This window comes from Palaemon carinicauda, chromosome 10, assembly GCF_036898095.1.
Source record: "Palaemon carinicauda isolate YSFRI2023 chromosome 10, ASM3689809v2, whole genome shotgun sequence".
Lineage (NCBI taxonomy): Eukaryota > Metazoa > Arthropoda > Malacostraca > Decapoda > Palaemonidae > Palaemon > Palaemon carinicauda.
In genome coordinates, this window is record NC_090734.1 from 118,266,360 (window position 1) to 118,284,404 (window position 18,045).

Below are 18,045 nucleotides of genomic sequence, written 5' to 3' on the forward strand. Positions count from 1 at the left end.
TTGATTTCCTCTACTGGGACAGTACCCAGTTTATCCAAGAGGAAGATCTTCCCGCCCGACATGGGCATGTGCTCTGCGTACCTCCAAGGGTTAACGTCGGAGAAGGCAGAGATCCTTAACGTTTAGCTTCTTCGGAGCCAAACGTGCCGCAACCAGTTGATGTATTTCGGTCCGAAAAGAGGCCTCCTTCTCGGTCGATTTCTGTTATGTCGTGCACCATGGACAGCGAGTGCAAAGTACTCGTAATTTAATCCAGTTGGGGCGCAGTGGAGGAAGTAGAAGGCACCGGCTCATTTCCTGTGGCCGATGACACCGATATTGTATCGGTTTTCTCAGTTTGCGGTTCAGGTGGAACTTCATCCGCCTGATCCGACTCCTCCACTAGGAGATTGTTCTCAGTGCCTTCACCGGAGGCGTCATGTTGAGACACTGTTGCTCGCCTAGCATGCTTTTAGTTAGCCAGAGCAACGTTCCCGGCCCCTCAACTAATGATTATATTAGTTAGTCTTCATTGCTAGGAATTAGTTATATTATGCTGTTAGTATTCACCTTCGGCGATCATGTTAGCCGAACCATAAGCTAGCCTGCTGGCCTAGCCCCCTAGGCAAGTTGTTTAAGTGTTCATGTTTACTTTTTGCATGACATGAGTGTTCCTAGTGTTATGAGTGAAATGAAGATTCAGGCATTATACAGTACATACAAGATTCAGTGATTGTATACATGATTTTTCGCCTTCGGGGAAGTATATAGGGGTTTTGATATTGGTAGTAGTCTCCCTGGCACCTAACCTATGCTAGGGCTCTTATATGCTTCCTCACCCCCCCCCCCCAGGTTACCTATCTAGGTAATCTCCTCCCTCTGAGGTAGCCTTAACTACACCCTAGCCTCCCTATCCTCGATACTGTCGTATAGGTTAGGCTGGGACCCTTCTGCCCCTTCTCCTGGCCATAGATGTACGCTTTGTTTCAGTCGTTCGCCTCCATCCCTCCTTTAGGGGGAATGTACTCCACTTCTGGTCCTCTGGAGAATGAAGGGGGGAGGGCTTAGCCCTGCCCCCTAGTCCACACTTGGTTGGGTGGGGGAGGCCGGCGAGCCGCCCATCCACTACAGTACCATTGTCATGTCAGTATCCTTGTTAGTATACCGCTGCCGGTTGCCTGCCGGCTGTCAGAGCCGGCGATCTGCCATTACCTTATAGCGTCACCCTTTCTCCTTGCCACTTCGACTGCTGGCTTAGAAGGGTTCCTTTCTGATGGAGATCTGCCGGCACTGGTCGGGCCCCCGGCATGCTGCCGGGCTGCCGGCGACACTCGGGTACATTATAGTGGACAGTCACTCCTTACTCCTGGATTATTGTGCAGCTATGGATAATAGCCAGTACTCTTATGGTATTTAGATACCCTAAACTGAAAACTGTGTATAGTTGTACAGTAAATAATCTTCCAGCATATTTTGTGCATCCATGTGCAGTCTTTTGCCGGGACCTATCCTATAGAAGAGGGTTTCGCATACCCCTCCTTCTCAATTAACTGAATGAACTCGGTTTTTCCCTCCCATCGTTCCAAATTCTCTGTAGGAAGACTAAGCTTGGCTCATCCCCCACAGGTGTTCCTCTTCCTCCCTGGGCATACTCAGCCCTCTGGAATTAGTTATGTTGGGAGGTCACGGCAATGGACTGGGCGGGATACACATGTCTTCCCTACCTTCTTTTCTAGCTTAACTATCCTAAGCTTATACATGGAATCTTATATTATAAATAATTAAACTTAGTCTTAATCTAAGATTAAATTAAGTCACTTTCGTATTGACTTCAAGTACTCATAGACTTTCTTTTACAGGAGGGAGTTTGTAAAGTGTGAGCGCCTTCTGCAGCGTTTGTCGCCTGGACTTTTATGGTCACCGGGCATGCCAATCCCACGCCGGCTGTTCCACCTTAAAAGGGGACCTTTGCTATTGGGACCCGCAGGTCTGTAACGTGTGCAAGAAACTGCTGGATGAGGCGTTCGACAACCCTCCGTCTACGGAGGTTAGGGACAAGGCCCGAGAGACCCTGCGCAAGTGGGTGCGTGCGTTTCAAAAGAACGCCACGGGGCCCTATCTCCAAGCCAGAGGATGAGAGCCATGCTCTTCCCCAAAGCATCTGCGGATGCCGTCATCCCCAAGGACGAGATCCCGTGCGTCCAAGTAACGGTCGAGCCGGATGTCTCGACTGCCCTCTGACAGTGCCACATCGACGAGGTGGAGAGGATGTCAGAGGTCTCCGACGACACCGAGAGGACCCTCATGGAAGGGGGTCAGGAGGAAGAAGAGGACCTTGTGGAGTCCCTGGATTCTGAGGGCAAGATTGCCCTTACACCCTCTGTGACTTCCGTTGTGACCTGAGCCAATTCCTTCCACATCGGCCACCCCAGTACCCCCCCCAGCAAGTTCCCAGGATACCCTCCAGGTCTCGATGGCATTCCTGGACGAAAACCTCCGCCAGGGGCTGGAAAACATCACGGAGGAGATACTGGGCTTGTAAAAGGCGCCCAAGGAGATCTCCGTCAAGGATCTCCCCGAGTGCTTCGTGACGAACCCCTGGTGGCATGCGAAATTTATGCCTCACCACTGGACGCATCGCGATTAACGCTAAGCTAGGTGCCGTTCCCCTTGAGGTGGAATTCTACCCTAGCTTCGAGGCCTATCCGGACTGCTTCGTCAGTCTGAAGTCTGAGCCATCCTCCAAGGAGGAGACTGAGCCGAAGGAGGTAATCGTGCTAGAGCACTCCAAGGCTCAGGCTCTGCTGGCCAACTGCCTGAAGAGCAGGGGCTACACCAATTCAAAGGTGCCAGCCCTAAGCAAGAAATACCTGTCATTTCTTGCTTCCCCACCATGGTCTTCCCCTTTGCTGAAAAGGCCTTGACCGCTGTTAAAGGCGGTGGAGGAGAACAAACCCTGCCCTACATTGGAGGAATGTAGGCCTCTCTCCCTCGCCCTACCCCCGGACGACAAAAGCTGGAAGGACATCCAGCTAACTTTCTCGGTTGGGAAGCTGGAACCTGACATCGCCGGAGGTCAGTTCAAAGAGAACCTTCCCAAGCTCACAGATTACCTCCTCCGTCGGGAATTTGACACAAAGAGAGGCTGGCTGCCTCTATCTTTTCAGGTAGTCCTTGAGACAATGTCCTCCAATACTCAGGTCCCCATCGTTTACATGGTCCTCGCGAAGACCCACCTTGAAGGACCTATATAGCTTCATCAAGGCTCGGAGGGCATGTAGAAAGTTCGTGTTAGCAGACGCAGCCGTCACACGAACCCGGAAACTGATCTACTCGAACATCTGGGGTAAATATCTCTTTCCCGTGGATCTGGTGAAAGAGATTGTGGACAGAGCCTCCACTGAGAATAGGAACCCTCTCAATAAGTGGGGCTTGTTGCGCAAAAGGAAGTTTTTTCAGGATGAGTGCCCCCAGCCTAAGAAGAAACCTAACAAGTCACGCCCCCAACAGCGTCGGGCTAAACGCCAGTTTCCGGCTCCCGCTACTCCTCAATTAGTGTCTCAGCCACAGCAGACCTTTCAATTGGTCCCTCAACCGGTGGTGTCCCAATCACCAGTTTTCACCCCAGCCTACGAAAGGCAGACCACTACCTTTCGCCCCAAAGGTAGAGGCTCCAGCAGAGACGCCCCTCGACGTCCTTCCAGAGGGAGAGGAGGAAGAGGAGCAGGTGGCTGAGGTGGTAAGCCCTCGGGAAACCAGAAGCAATAAAGTGCTTCCGGTGGGAGGAAGACTCCGGCACTTTCAGGATCGCTGGACCTTCGATCCTTGGGACCACAGCATCGTCAGGAAAGGACTTGGTTGGAGCTGGATATCACCTCCACCAGTCTCTCATCATTTCTTCCAACGATCAACCCCCATTCGGGAAGAATATGTTTGAGAACTCTTGAACAAGGTGATCAAGAGAGTAAAGTCCATCAGGTTCCAGGGAAGGCTATTCTGCGTTCCCAAGAAGGACTCGAACTTGGTCATTCTGGACTTATCCCCTCTCAACATGTTCATTGTGAACAAAAAGTTCAAGATGCTGACCCTTCAACATATAAAGGCCCTACTGCCTCACAAGGCTTACACGGTCTCCATAGACCTGGCGGATGCCTACTGGCACGTTCCAATGAATCATCAAGCTTCCTCCTACCTAGGATTCAGGTTTCAAAGAAGACAATACGCCTTCAGGGCCATGCCCTTCGGTTTCAACGTGGCCCCAAGAATCTTCACGAAGCTCGCAGACACGATTGTCCAACAGCTACGTCTTCAAGACGTCCAGGTGATGGCCTACCTGGACGATTGGCTGATCTGGGCGACATCGCCAGAAGAATGCTTGCGTGCCTGCAAGAAGGTGATCCAGTTCTTGGAACATCTGGGTTTCAAAATAAACTCCAAAAAGCCTCGACTATCTCCAGCTCAAAAGTTTCAGTGGTTGTGAATCCACTGGGATCTTCAGTCACACAGTCTTTCCCTCCATCTGAAGAAAAGGAAGGAAATAGCGGATCTGTCGAGACTTCTAAAATCCAAATGGATCCCAAGACGACAACAGGAACGAGTACTCGGCTCCCTACAGTTCGCCTCGGTGACAGACCCAGTGCTAAAAGCACAGCTAAAGGATGCATCGGGAGTCAGAAGACGAAACGCATCCATCGCTCGAAGAGATCTCAAGACACCCTTACCAACCAGGCTTCGTTCACTCCTAAAACCCTGGTCGGAGACAAAGAACCTAAGAAGATCCGTTTCTCTCCAACCACCACCTCCGTCGATCACCATCCACACGGATGCCTCACTGGAAGGGTGGGGGGGGGGGGTGTCACTCCCACCGTCAGGTTCAAGGAACATGGTCTCCCCTATTCAAGAAGTTTCAATAACATTTTTGAGGCCATGGCGGTTCTTCTCACCTTGAAGAAACAGTCCCCTCGATCCACATCCGCCTCGCCCTGGACAGCGCCGTGGTGGTCAGATGTCTCAACCGGCAGGGCTCACGATCGCCCCATCTCAACCGGATGCTATTACCCATCTTCCGCCTTGCGGACAGGAAGAGATGGCACCTCTCAGCAGTTCACTTACAAGGATTCCGCAACGTGACGGTGGACGCTCTATCACGGACAAGCAAGATAGCCGGAATGGTCCCTAGACGCAAGATCATTCTCCATCTCCTATTAGGTCCCGGAACTGCAAATCGACTTCTTCGCGACGAGCGAAAACAACCAACTTCCTCTATACGTGACTCCATACGAGGACCCCAAAGTGGAAGAGATGGATGCCATGTCCCTGGATTGGAACAGATGGTCCAAGATTTACCTGTTCCCTCCACCCAACCTTCTGCTGAAAGTCCTCTCCAAACTGAGAACCTTCAAGGGAACAGCAGCCCTAGTGGCTCCCAAATGGCCCTGGAGCAACTGGTTCCCTCTAGTCCTGTAGCTACAGCCCAAGCTGATCCCTCTGCCAGACCCAGTTCTCTCCCAGCAGGTTCCGAAGTAGACTGTCTTCGCTTCATCAAAGAAAACCAGACTCCTTCATCATGATTTTCTCTCCCTAGCCGTGAAGAAAAGGTTTGGAATCTCGAAGAAATATTTAGACTTCTTAGAGGAATACAAAAAGTCTACCAGAAGGCAATATGAGTCATCCTGGAAGAAGTGGGCATCCTTCGTCAAGGCAAAGAATCCTACGGAAATAACCATGGATTTCTGTATGTCCTTCTTTATTCACCTTCATGGACAAGGCTTAGCAGCCAATACGATTTCCACTTGTAAATCGGCTTTGACAAGACCACTACTGTATGCCTTCCAGATAGACCTGTCCAACGAAATCTTTAACAAACTTCCGAAGGCATGTGCTAGACTCAGTCCTGAACCTCGACCAAGACCCATCTCCTGGTCTCTGGATAAGGTGCTCCGTTTTGCCTCTAGCCTGGACAATGAATCTTGCCCTCTTAAAGACTCAAAAAGTGATTTTCCTTTTTGCTCTCGCCTTGGGAGCACGAGTCAGTGAAAAAGGGGCTTTATCTAGAGCAGTGTTTCTCAACCTTTTTCTGGTGGTGGCCCCCTTTAATCCAGTGCAAGTTCTTGTGGCCCCTCCATGCCAACTTTGAGTTCTAATGCACCCCCCCAGCACCCGCCATCCGTCCATCACCTTAATACGCCTAGGGAAGTAGGTCTATTAATGGTTCTAGCTTGAATAGTACCATGTACTCAAAACACTAATTTCAGGTATAAATCAAATAACAATATTAATTAGAAAAATATTTTATTTGAATACTTATTTATTTACAAAAGGAATACAAAACAAGGAATACATGTAGGTACAATTGGCTTTATCTTGAAAGGTTTCAGTGGGATCCCTGTGACTGATGCAAGGCTGCCAACTTGTCAGTGTTTGGCTTGAAAGCTGTTAGAGCGAGACGTAAATTGCCTCTTTTTTTTGTTTTTTCTATGTCAAGGCGAATTCGTGTCTTTGACAGCAGGCACATCACCCGACTGAAACCAGTCTCAACCAAGTAAGATGTGGGAAAGGCAAGTAAGAGCAACTTCACATCTTTCCAGAGTATTGGGTACTACTTATACATATCTTGATTCATCCACAGCTTCTGGTGTCCTCCATGCTTGAACCTTGCTTGAGCTGTTGTGTTATTTTGAAGTTCAATGAGACATTCTTGTAGGGTGACATCAACTTCAGATACATCAACAATGAAGGGATCCACAAACCAGTGTGGCACAGTCATTTGCAGTAGGTCAGAGAAGTGAGTTTCCATATCATTATGCAACTGCTTCAGATGGTCAACATTCACTGCTAGGTCATCATCAAGCAGTTTGGTGGATATAACTGCTAAGGAAGGAAACTGTGCAAACTCTCGTCTTCCAAGGTTCAATCAGAACAGCTTGAGTTTCCCTTTAAATGCAGTAATTGCCTCCTAGCAGGAAAACAGGGTGGAGTTATTTCCTTGAAGCTCTTTGTTCAGAACATTTAGCTTTTCAAATATGTCTGACAGGTATAAGATGTCACTCTTTGCATCAACAAGTTTCTGTCCAAGTTCTGTCCCACTAAAGAAAGAGATAACACTCCCTAAGTGCAATAAAAAATAGTGCACAGAAAGATCGCCTCTTTCAGCAATTATGTGAAAAGATGACAGCACTTCTTTTAAAATGCGTAAAGCAGTTTCCTTTTCCTTGTAATTTCAGGTTAAGGTTATTTAAATGTGAAATTATTTAATATTTCAAGTGTTTTGAACTAAAACCTGACTTCAGTATGCAATGCATTTTCAAATTCTTCATCGTTCTTTTCACATAATTGCTGAAAGAGGCGATCTTTCTGTGCACTATTTTTTATCAAGTTGATAGCCTTGATAACATGCCCAAGTGCTTCATGCAGACGTCCTGCTAGGTTTTTGGCAACCAGGTGCTGCCAGTGAACAACACAGTGCACACAAACGACATTAGAAACAGCTTTTTTTAAGTAAGCACTGAATCCCTGATACCTTCCAATCATAACAGCAGCGCCATCTGTTGCACAAGCCACAATGTTCTTGAGTGTAATTTTATTCCCCTCAAAATAGACCTCAAGTTTTTTGAAGATGGATTCACCTTTAGTGTCATTCGTTAATTTCAATGCGAAAAGCATTTCTTGACATATTTCATGAACATCAAGAAACCAGACAAATACCACCAGAAGAGCAAAATTATCAGGTAAAGTTGATTCGTCGAGATGAAGCGAAAATTCATTCACCTGCAGTTTTGAGACTAATTGGCTTTCAACATCAGCTGCCATCTCATCAATGAGGCGTGATACTGAGGAGTTGCTCAGAGGAATAACACTAGTTACCTCTTGTGGACTCTGATGACTGTTGAAAGCACTACAGCCACAGACGGCATGATCAGAGATTCATCGATAGTATGAGGCTTACCTGCTTTTGCAATCAAATTTGCTCTTGTAAGAAGCCAACATCCCTCTATCTACTTTTGCCACTTTTTGGGTAAACATATGATTCACTGTCATCCTTCCTTGGAACTCATCAAGTAATTTTTTGAAGAAATCTAGCGGCTTGTCTTTCTTGTCTTTATGTGTAGTCTCCAGATGCTTTTTCAGTTTGCTGGGACGCATACTTTCATTTGAGAGTGAGGTCATACATAGCAGGCACATATTTCACTGTCTGCAAAAATTACCTGGTACTGTATATTGAATTGAATGATGTTTAAACTAAAGTCAAGCATGATAGAGAATATTCGAAGCATAATAATGATTTATTTCAAAATATTACACATTTATATATTTTGTGGGTCCTAAATTTTCTGTGGCCCCCCCATGGCCCCCCATTTTTCCAATTTTGTCTTGTGGCCCCTGAAAAATTCTCATGGCCCCCAAGGGGGCCATATGGCCCACGTTGAGAAACACTGATCTAGAGAAAAGGGCCAGATACAGTTTGCCGAAACGGGAACTTACCCTCTTCTCTGACCCAACGTTTCTCGCTAAGAATGAACTCCCTACTAAGAGGTGGGGCCCTTGGAGAATCTGCCCTCTGAAGGAAGGTCTTTCTATGCCCAGTAGAGAGAGTAAAGGTCTTTCTTCGAAGAACTTCAGACTTTGGCGGAGGACAACTCTTTAAAGGAGAAACATCGGGTAGTGATTTGTCACTTAAACAACTAAGGGCGAAAATCACCTACTTTATTCGCAGAGCAGATCCTGATAGTACACCCGCAGGTCATGATCCTAGAAAAGTCGCCTTATCCCTAAATTTCTTCCAAGGAATGGATTTCGAAAGCCTTCGATCTTTCACAGGCTGGAAATCCTCAAGTGTGTTCTTTAAACACTATGCGAAGCAGGTGCACGAAGTCGAAAGATTCGTGGTAGCCGCAGGTATTGTATTGAAACCTCCTGCTTAGTGCTGCGTAGGACAGCGAGTTATTTTGGGACTCTTAACTCAACAGGTGCCTGTGTTGACCCTAACTCAAAGGGTGCCTGTGTTGACCCTAGTGCGATACAGTGATTTGAAAAACTGTTCTTCTACAAGGTTAAGTAACATAGACTTGAACATGTGTGCCACACGTTTATTTGGACATGAAGTGTATTGTGACTTAAGACTTTTAGTTGCTTTGGAACCCATGGGTGTAACGGCAAGTTTTCCCTTTCAGATTCCACACACTTGTCTTATGTAGTCCTTGGTCTATGTTTATTAATGAATAATTTTATTGTAAATTATTTATCCTATTTCATATCGCGAATATTTTCTTGAATAAAATGGAATTTTCGCTACCATAAGTCTTATTTCGCCCCTCTATATGAAATGCACTACTGTTACTGAGTCTTATTTGCCCCTATTTTATCCTCTACTATAATTTATAATTTTGCTCCTGTCTGATATAAGCTCACCTAAGAAAAGTGAAACATTTGTTCCTACACAAATAAGTAACGTTCCTGATCTGTCTACGAGACAGACAAGATCCTCATCTACAGGTAAGTTTGTCTTCATCAGGATACTTCATGTTCCTATCATCCGAACAGGACTTCCCTGCCAGGGGGGCAGGAAGCCATGTCATAGTTTATGCCATTGGTAGTGACATGTAACGGAGATGTCACGGTCTCTGTCATCAGACCAAAGGAATATTGTTTGAAGTAGAAGGCACTACCGAAACGGGGAAAATCCACGATACACTAATTCTCTGGTACACTTCCATCAGGACGTCATGGCTTGAGTAAAAAAAAACGTATTTTGAGCGAAGCGAAAAATCTATTTCTGGGTGAGATAGCCATGACGTCCTGATGGACCCACCCTCGTTCTCTATTCTGGCCCGTCAGGCCCCTCCCTTTCTTATTGTATCATGGAGGCTGACAGATACACTAGATAGAATCAGGAATGAAGCACGTGGATGTGACGCAAACCAAGATGGCGGCCAGCTATGGCGGCCGTTTGTTTACATCGCTAGGTACCGTAACAGTAACACAGGAGGAGAGTTTTGTAACGACGGCTCCTGATACTTGCCACTCTTCCCCCTCAAAGCGTAAATGCTATGTGGGGTGCAGATAGCTATGCGGCGTGTCAAGCATACGTCCCCTGTTATTATACGATATCCTAAAGGGAAACCTTATGGGTACTCACGCCAGAAGTTAGAATTCTGTGAAACCCTTAGTTTAATTCTCTGGGAATATCTACTGTAGTCATATATACCCTCAGGAAGCTACTGAAGGAACCTTCCATGAGGACGTCATGGCTCTCACCCAAAAATAGATTTTTCGCTTCGCTCAAAATCTTTTTTTGTGAACCATTACCTCCAAAAAAAGCTGGGACCATGCCACGATTATAAGCACTACACTTTACCAGGACTAGTCTATTGGCATATTTTTGTGTAATGCAAATACCATCGTGGTAGAAAATTAATTTAATGTGATCTGATTTCTAGCAAAACTGGAATTCGCTATGAGAATTGACGAGTGCTGGCTATTGGTATTTTTGTCTAATAGGGGCTGGGGCATAATAACTTGCGTATTGGTCTATTAAAATGTGAAGTATGTTTTTCACTTGTTACATATGAGAGACTGAAGGGGACTTATTGCGAATGCATTTTTTCCCATGGTTTGGGGAGCTTTGTGTATTTACAATGACGTATTTGTCAGGTGTTTTTTTTTAAACCAATTGACAACTTACAAGTACTTCACAAGAAGTTCCCGGATGTTCTACAGCCATTTTATTCCCCACCGTGTTCAGTTTGCACTCTACCACCATCTCTTAAAGACGTGTCTAATGAAAGGGAACTTAAGGGAAGCACATCAATCTATTTCAAAATTGTGTAATTTGGTTTGTTGGCAATTGAATGACGGAAATGCTCTCCGTTCAGTGTAAAGCTATTGTTACTCGTGTGATTGAAAAATAACAGCGAAATAATGCCTCAAAGGTCCGATTCTGACTTAATTTTCAGGGAAGGCCAGCAAATTTTCTACTGCAAAGATTTAGTAAAGATTGCCAAGATAAAGTGTCTAGTTATTTGTGATTTACATTTTCATAATGGAAGGATTTATTTGTGATTTACTTTTAGTTTGTGACCTGGGAAGGGGGCCTGGGGGCTTGCCCCCATCTAGGGGCTGTGACCTTGGAACTACTAGGTTAGGTGAGTTTGTTAGGTTCTGTACCATTTTGAAAATCTCAAGTGTTAATCATATTTTGCTGGTTTTCAGCCATTTATATGATCCATATATTTTTTCAACTGGTTATCTTGGGAGTCTTTTGCATTTCTGACCATTATTGCTGTAAATCGCTAGTTTATGAAATTTCCCCACCAAAAAACCCCGGTTTCCCACTGGGGTCCTCCATAGTTGTCTTTAACATGGGTCCAAAAAATCATGAACGGATGGTTTGGCCCAATGATCATGGTCAGAAATGCATAAAACACAAGATAACGAGTTAGAAAAATATATGGTTCATGTATTTGGCTAGAAATAAAGTATACATTTACCAAAAATTGAGCCTTGTCTGGCTGTTCGGTGGGATTGAACGTGTAACAAAGAAAATTTATTCTCCTTCAGAGAAGGTCTAAGATTGTAGTGCTGAAACTTTAGTTTCTTTGATACAGCAATATATTAATGCCGGGTCAGTCATTAGTGACGGTTGAGCCACATAAGACTGTGCTGACGGAAGGACATGTCCACAACGTCATCAACCACTTGAAGAACTAGTAGATCCAAATGATTGAAGTATTCACACCCAGACGATCGAGCGGCAGTGGAGTAACGTGAAAGAATTGTCAGACCGGGGATGAAAACAAAATACAGTAGGTCCCCGCCATACGACATTAATCCGTTCCGGAGTTGGTATCGTATGGTGAAAATATCGTGTGGCGGGCAATAGAATAGCTAATGCGTGCAAAACCCCAGGTAAAAACATTGAAAATTAGTATGTAGCATAGTAAGCACTGTACTACAGTATACTTATATATAATATACATGTACGGTACAGTATATAATTAAATAACATTATAGGTATAAATGAAAATTATATATTGTACTGTACTGTATAGGAAAACTTAAATTTTATTTACTTTTGGAGTGACGTGACTTGAGCTGGTAGTGGGTGGAGGCAGAGGGCGAAGGAGACGGTAGATATAAAAACGTATCAATGCTAATTATGTTATGTACACTTAATAATAAATTTATTCTTACTATTAAACACTTAAGATTTAAAATGCTTTTTTTTATTTTGTCTTGAAATGTTTTTATTTTTTTTAGAACTTAAAAAATTACTTTTTTTTTTTTTTAGCTTTTTTAATAGAATCACTATCATAATTGCTTTCTGACACTTCTCTTTTAGAGAAATATCTATTCAAAGAAGCCTGTTTCTGACGATTCCTCAACATATTTCTAAAGTGACTCATACACTTGTCATTAACACTTTCCATAAGACGACCTGTGTGAAGTTTTTCTGGGTGTTTTTTTTCAATGAAACTCATAAGGTTTTCATACCAACCGATAGCTTCCCTTATTTCTGCCGATGTCGTTTCTTCAGTCTCCCCCTGTCGTCGCCACCACTAGAGCTGTGCTCTTCTAGAATGATGGTCAACTGCATTGCCTCCAACTCCTTGAAGTCTAAAGTTGTAAGCTCCTCCCTGTGCTCCTTGATAAGGTTATGGACGTCAGCCTCATCGACAAGAAGCCCCATGGACCTCCCGATTGAAACTATTTCCTCAACATCACCCTCAGGGACAGGATCATAAACGGCCTAGTCTTCGGTTGAGGGATCGAAACCTTTGAAGTCTCGTTCTGCCACAACAGCTGGCAACAGTTTCTTCCATGAGTTCAAGGTGCTGTGAAACCTCATTCCAAGCTTTGTCGATCATCTTCAGGCATTGAATGATGTCAAAATGCCCCTTCCAAAATTCACGGAGGGTGAGTTGAGTGCTTTCGGTCACTTCGAAGCATCTTTTGATCAGATGTTTCGTGTAAAGCTTCTTAAAGTTGGCAATCACTTGCTGGTCCATAGGCTAGAGGAGAGGGGTGGTGTTTGGTGACATAAAGAACCTTGATGGAGGAGAAGTCAGGATGAATGTCCTCAAGGCCAGGAGGGTGACCAGGGGCATTGTCAAGTACCAGGAGACATTTGAGGGGAAGATTGTTCCCTTCTAAAAAGTTCTTGACAGCAGGACCAAAGCAGACTTTTATCCACTCAATAAATATGGTCCTCGTGACCCAGGCCTTGGCATTAGACTTCCAAAATACCGAGAGCCTCTCCTTAGAGATATTTTGTGCCTTGAAGGCACGAGGATTCTTCGAGTGGTATACCAGTAGGGGCTTAATTTTCAAGTCCCCACTGGCATTTGCACAAAATGCGAGCGCATGTCTGTCCTTTATCGGCTTATGGCCAGGAGGTTTTTTTCAGCTGTGATATATGTACGGCGGCGCATTTTCTTCCAGAAAAGGCCAGTTTCATCACAGTTAAACACTTGCTGAGGAATGTAGCCTTCTGGAAATTAATTTCTCAATCTTCTTGAGGAATTCTTCTGCTTTCTTGTCAGAACTGGGCGCCTTTCCATGCTTGACGACTGAGTGAATACCAATCCTCTTCCTAAAACGATCAAACCACCCATGAGAAGCCTTGAACTCTTGGGGCTTGCTGGGATGTTCCTTCGTCTCCACCGTCTCTCTGGGCTTCCACGAGATCGGCGAAGATGGCGCTCGCCTTGTGCGAAATTACCGATTGCGCGAGTGTATCACCAGCGATTTCCTTCTCTTTAATCCATAGTAGGAGGAGACTCCCTCTTGTCGTTGATTGAGGTCCTTCCACTGGCAAGGACAGTCATGCCTTTAGAAGACTTACTTGCTTTAATGGCTTCCTTGTTCATGATAATTGTACCAATCATAGACTGGTTACGGCCATACATACTAGCGAGGGTAACGATGCACATGCCTTCTTCGTATTTCTTTTTTATCTCCAGCTTCATTTCCATGGTAATCATTTTCTTACTTCTCCCTTTAACATCACTAGCAATCTTGGGATTCATGGCTAACGAATTAAAGTAAGAATCAAGCACTAAAATGCGCAAAAAATACGACATCGCAAGCACTCGCACGAGATCAAGTCTACGAAACGCACACGAGATTCTGAACTGAGCGCGCGATTAACAAAGAGAGAGAGGCAGCATCTCTCAGGCATTGTGGGAGGGATTTTGGCCAATAGCGTATCGGCATCTTGGTGACGCCGTGACGCCGACCAATAGCAGACCAGCTTCTTAGTGACACATGCAGTGACGTATGAGTGTGGTGGTAGGTTAGTGACTTGCACAGTCGTACGCGTAAAAACCGCAAAGTTTGAGTTTTGGAATTCGATGTCGTAAGGTTGGGAAAAATGTCGTAACGAGGTGACGAAAAAACATCTCATTCCACACCGTAACGTGAAAAAAACGTAAGCTGGGGACGCCATACCCTGGGGGTCTACTATACTTTGATCAGTATTTTTCAAGATATCTGTTCAGTTATATTCCATGAATCCTGTCCATCAGTTTTTACTGTTAGCGGGGAAACTGTACAGACCACAAGGAAACCATCCCCTTCCTCCTGTTTTAGACTCGGACTGAGAATCAGCTGTTAAAGGTCAGTTAACTTTTCATCTTTTTATGTATTTCCACATGTCATCAATTATATAGTAAATGCATCGCATTCTTCTGTTTATTTATATTTTAGAATTACTGTAATATGAGATTGTCATTTGCAAATAATCTAACACCAAGTTGAATATTTAATGTGAGTGCTGTTCACCTATGCTTATTCTTTATCACAGACCCTCTTCCTACAGCCATCAATCCCACCGTTGCCAAACCCAGCCTTACTATATTGTTTGTCAATTTACTGCAAGTTAAATTTGCACCTAATTCATCTGTTTTAACCCTGGATAGGTGTGGTGGGTCGTATACAACCTGAGGTTTAAAATTTTTTTTTTTTGCCATAATTTTTTGTCCGTATTGGTTGAGTGATAGCAACCTGCGAGAACGTTCAGTGTGCGCAGCAGTCGGGTGAGGACGCATTTCATCCCAACTCTCTTCCTTGTGCTATTTCTGAGATACCCTAGAGTCTAGCTCGACCCATCAATACCTAATTAAGGTAAGTTGTGTAATATAAAATTTTTATATAATTGAATGTGCAGCAGTGTTTAGGCATGTTTAAAGAAGGATTGTTGTAAAGTTTGTGAATGTCTTCTACCCTGTGTGTTTTTATAAAATAGCTTATAATTTCTCCTGTTTTTGCAAGTTTGTACCTTTATGATTAACTTATGATCATTATTTTATTTTTTTAATTGCAAAATAAACTGTAAACTTCATTCTAGATACCATAATATTTTTCTGCAAATCCTCGAACAATTATACAGGTAAATGACTCGCTGATATTGAAATATTTCTTTCTCTATTTCAGGTAGCAGATTTGACCTTCCTATGTGGTGTGGTTGGCGGCCATTTTGTGAGCATATCAGACACAAGCTGGCATAGCTCTATGTATTCCTCTTTTTTATAAAATTTGATATTTTCATGCATAAATAACCATGCTCAGCAATGGAGATAAAGATTTCATGATATAACTACCAAAAAAAAAAAAGAAAAAAAAATTGCCATTTTTAAAACATTAAATATCCAAGTGCAGATTGTTTTACACATTTTTGTTGTACGATGATACAATATCCTGTAAAAATTTCAGCCACTGTCATTTACCTACCTCCAAAAATTGTTGGAAAGAGGATAGATTTTTTTAGCCAAAAACTTTCTAATTTCAGGTTCCTTTTGGTCCCCCCCCCCCCCCCCCCCGCGCGCTGGATCTTAGGAAATGGTGCTCTATTATCATAGAATAAGTGCTTAGAATAGTTTATTTACATATTTGGAATTTAGGCGAATTTTTTCTTATTTTTTTTTCTTTTTGTATACTTATTCTTTTAATTAATTTGTAATAAATATTTATTTTGGGCTTAGCTTTTTACTTTTTTTGAATATTAGAATATTCAAGGGTTTTTTTCTCTATCAAAAGGTTGTGAATTGATTTGTAAAAAATTATTTATGAATTTTCTTTGGACCACGGGTCGAGGTCAACCCACGATACCTATTTAAGGTGGTCAAATAGATACCTATCCAAGGTTAATTATCTGATTTTCCATAATTATAAGAATATAGGGGTGTATGATAGACATACTTATGGATGATGGCTAATTCAGTAGTTTGAGGGAGGTTATAGGGGGCGTTAGCCCCACCGTAAGGTCCTTTGGGCATAAGAATATGGCTAAGGGGGAAGCTCCCCCTTTAGGTCTGAGCACGGCTTGTAGTCAAGGTTAGTTTGGGACATTTGTCTATTTATGATTGAGAAAACTTTGTTTTTTAAGTTGAATCCAAAAATTTTACCTGTAATAGTCAGGTAAGATTGAATTGTCTAAAAATTGTTCCCATATGTTGTGGTAGCTGGTAACCCAATTTAAATAATTACCTCATTTTGTCTTAATATTGGATTTCATTACAGAATACCTCCATTCTTCAAACATTGAATTATGGTCACATGCAATACTTCCTGGTTCTTATTTGAGGTAATATGCCATTTTTTTAATGGATTTATTTGAAAACTACTTGGCATTTATTCATGTTCATTTTACAAATATACCTAACTTGGAATATTTTCGAGCACTTGGCTTATTAGCTATTAGTCTTTTGCAAATATTGTAAATTACCATATGTGTATTACGCCATGAAACACTTTTATTGGGACTGTTGGGGTTCAAAATGTATCCCTAGTGTTAGCCTTTTCAAGGGTACCTTCTAGTGTGCATATGCCAGCATTAAAAATTGTCCTTTTTGTGAACCATTTCCTTCAAAAAAGCTAGGACCATGCCATGATTATTCGCACATTATTCTATTCTACCAGGATTACAATAGTTTATTGGCGTAGTTTGTTTCGAAGTACGCTAAACTGGCCGTACAACCAGGAACCTATTGGTGGTACCGACGTTATCGTGGAAATTTAAACATTTTTGTGAAACTCAAATACCATTGTGGTAGACAATTGAGCCTGGTGTGGCTGTTTGGTGGGATTGAATGTGTAACAAAAAACAATTTCATTCCTCTTCATAGATAGGTGAAGATTGTAGTGCTGAAACTTTAATACCTTTGCTATGGCAATACTGTACAGTATATTAATGCTGGGTCAGTAATCATGAGCGATGGTTGGGCCGCACACGACTTTGTTGACAGAAGGACATGTCCACAAGGTCATCAACCATTTGGAGAACTTGTAGATCCAAACGATCAAAGTATTCATTTGCAGACAATAGTGACAGTGGAGAAACTTTAAAGAATAGGTCAGACCTTGGATGAAAACAATACTTTAATGAGTGTTATTTTAGATTTGCAAATAGTTCTATCCCATGAATCCCAGCCATCAGTTTTTCCCGGAAGCAGGTAGACTGTACAGACCACAAGGAAACCATCCCCGTCCTCCTGTTTTAGACTCCGACTGAGATTCAACTGTTAGAGGTTGGTTAACTTTTTTCCTTAATGTATATTATATTTTCAAGGGATTTCGACAATTGAGGCAAATGCCTTGCATTCTTCCGTTTTATTTATTGGTTTTAAAATTAATTTAGAAGCTAGTTTGCAAATTATCAAACAGTTGTATATTTAATTGTCAGTTCTGTTCACTAATGCTTATACTTTATTACAGTTCCTCTCTACCGGCATCAATCCCACTGTTGCCGAACCTGACTTGACCCACTTTTTTCTTTTTCAGCTTATGGTAAGTTAAATCTGCACCTAATTTGTCCCAGTGTTTAATTTACTGATTTAACATAATTTTAAGAGAATATGGTGATGTAAATGGAGGGAGGTTGCAGGGGGCTGTTAAACCCCCCCCCCCCCTGTAAGGTCCTTTAGGAATAAGTGTGTGGAATGTAAGGGGGGGGGGGGATGCCCCCGTTAGGTCATGGCTCGGTTTGTAGCTTAAGGTTGGGAAGTTAGTGTTTGTTAAACCTATTATTCCTGAGTGAGATTAACTAATACTTATTCCATTAGACCCCATGTA

At 43.2% G+C, this 18,045-nt stretch overlaps 1 protein-coding gene and 1 long non-coding RNA gene across 8 annotated transcripts in view; one reads left to right on the forward strand and one right to left on the reverse strand.

The window, feature by feature from the left end:
* The window catches only part of Xpd (general transcription and DNA repair factor IIH helicase subunit Xpd), a 436,267-nt gene that overhangs the window by 115,779 nt on the left and 302,443 nt on the right, over positions 1–18,045 (reverse strand). The gene's annotated exons all lie outside the window — the stretch shown is intronic.
* The window catches only part of LOC137648458 (uncharacterized), a 164,027-nt gene that overhangs the window by 6,416 nt on the left and 139,566 nt on the right, over positions 1–18,045 (forward strand). The window contains exons 1-2 of one of the 4 annotated variants that reach the window (XR_011045625.1): positions 16,378–17,501; positions 17,689–17,760. The exons of 1 other annotated variant lie outside the window; for it this stretch is intronic. This is a non-coding gene — a long non-coding RNA (uncharacterized lncRNA). Of the gene's footprint in view, positions 1–16,377; positions 17,502–17,688; positions 17,761–18,045 lie in introns of those variants that run through there. 2 more of the 4 variants (XR_011045622.1, XR_011045623.1) reach the window with 2 other exon arrangements.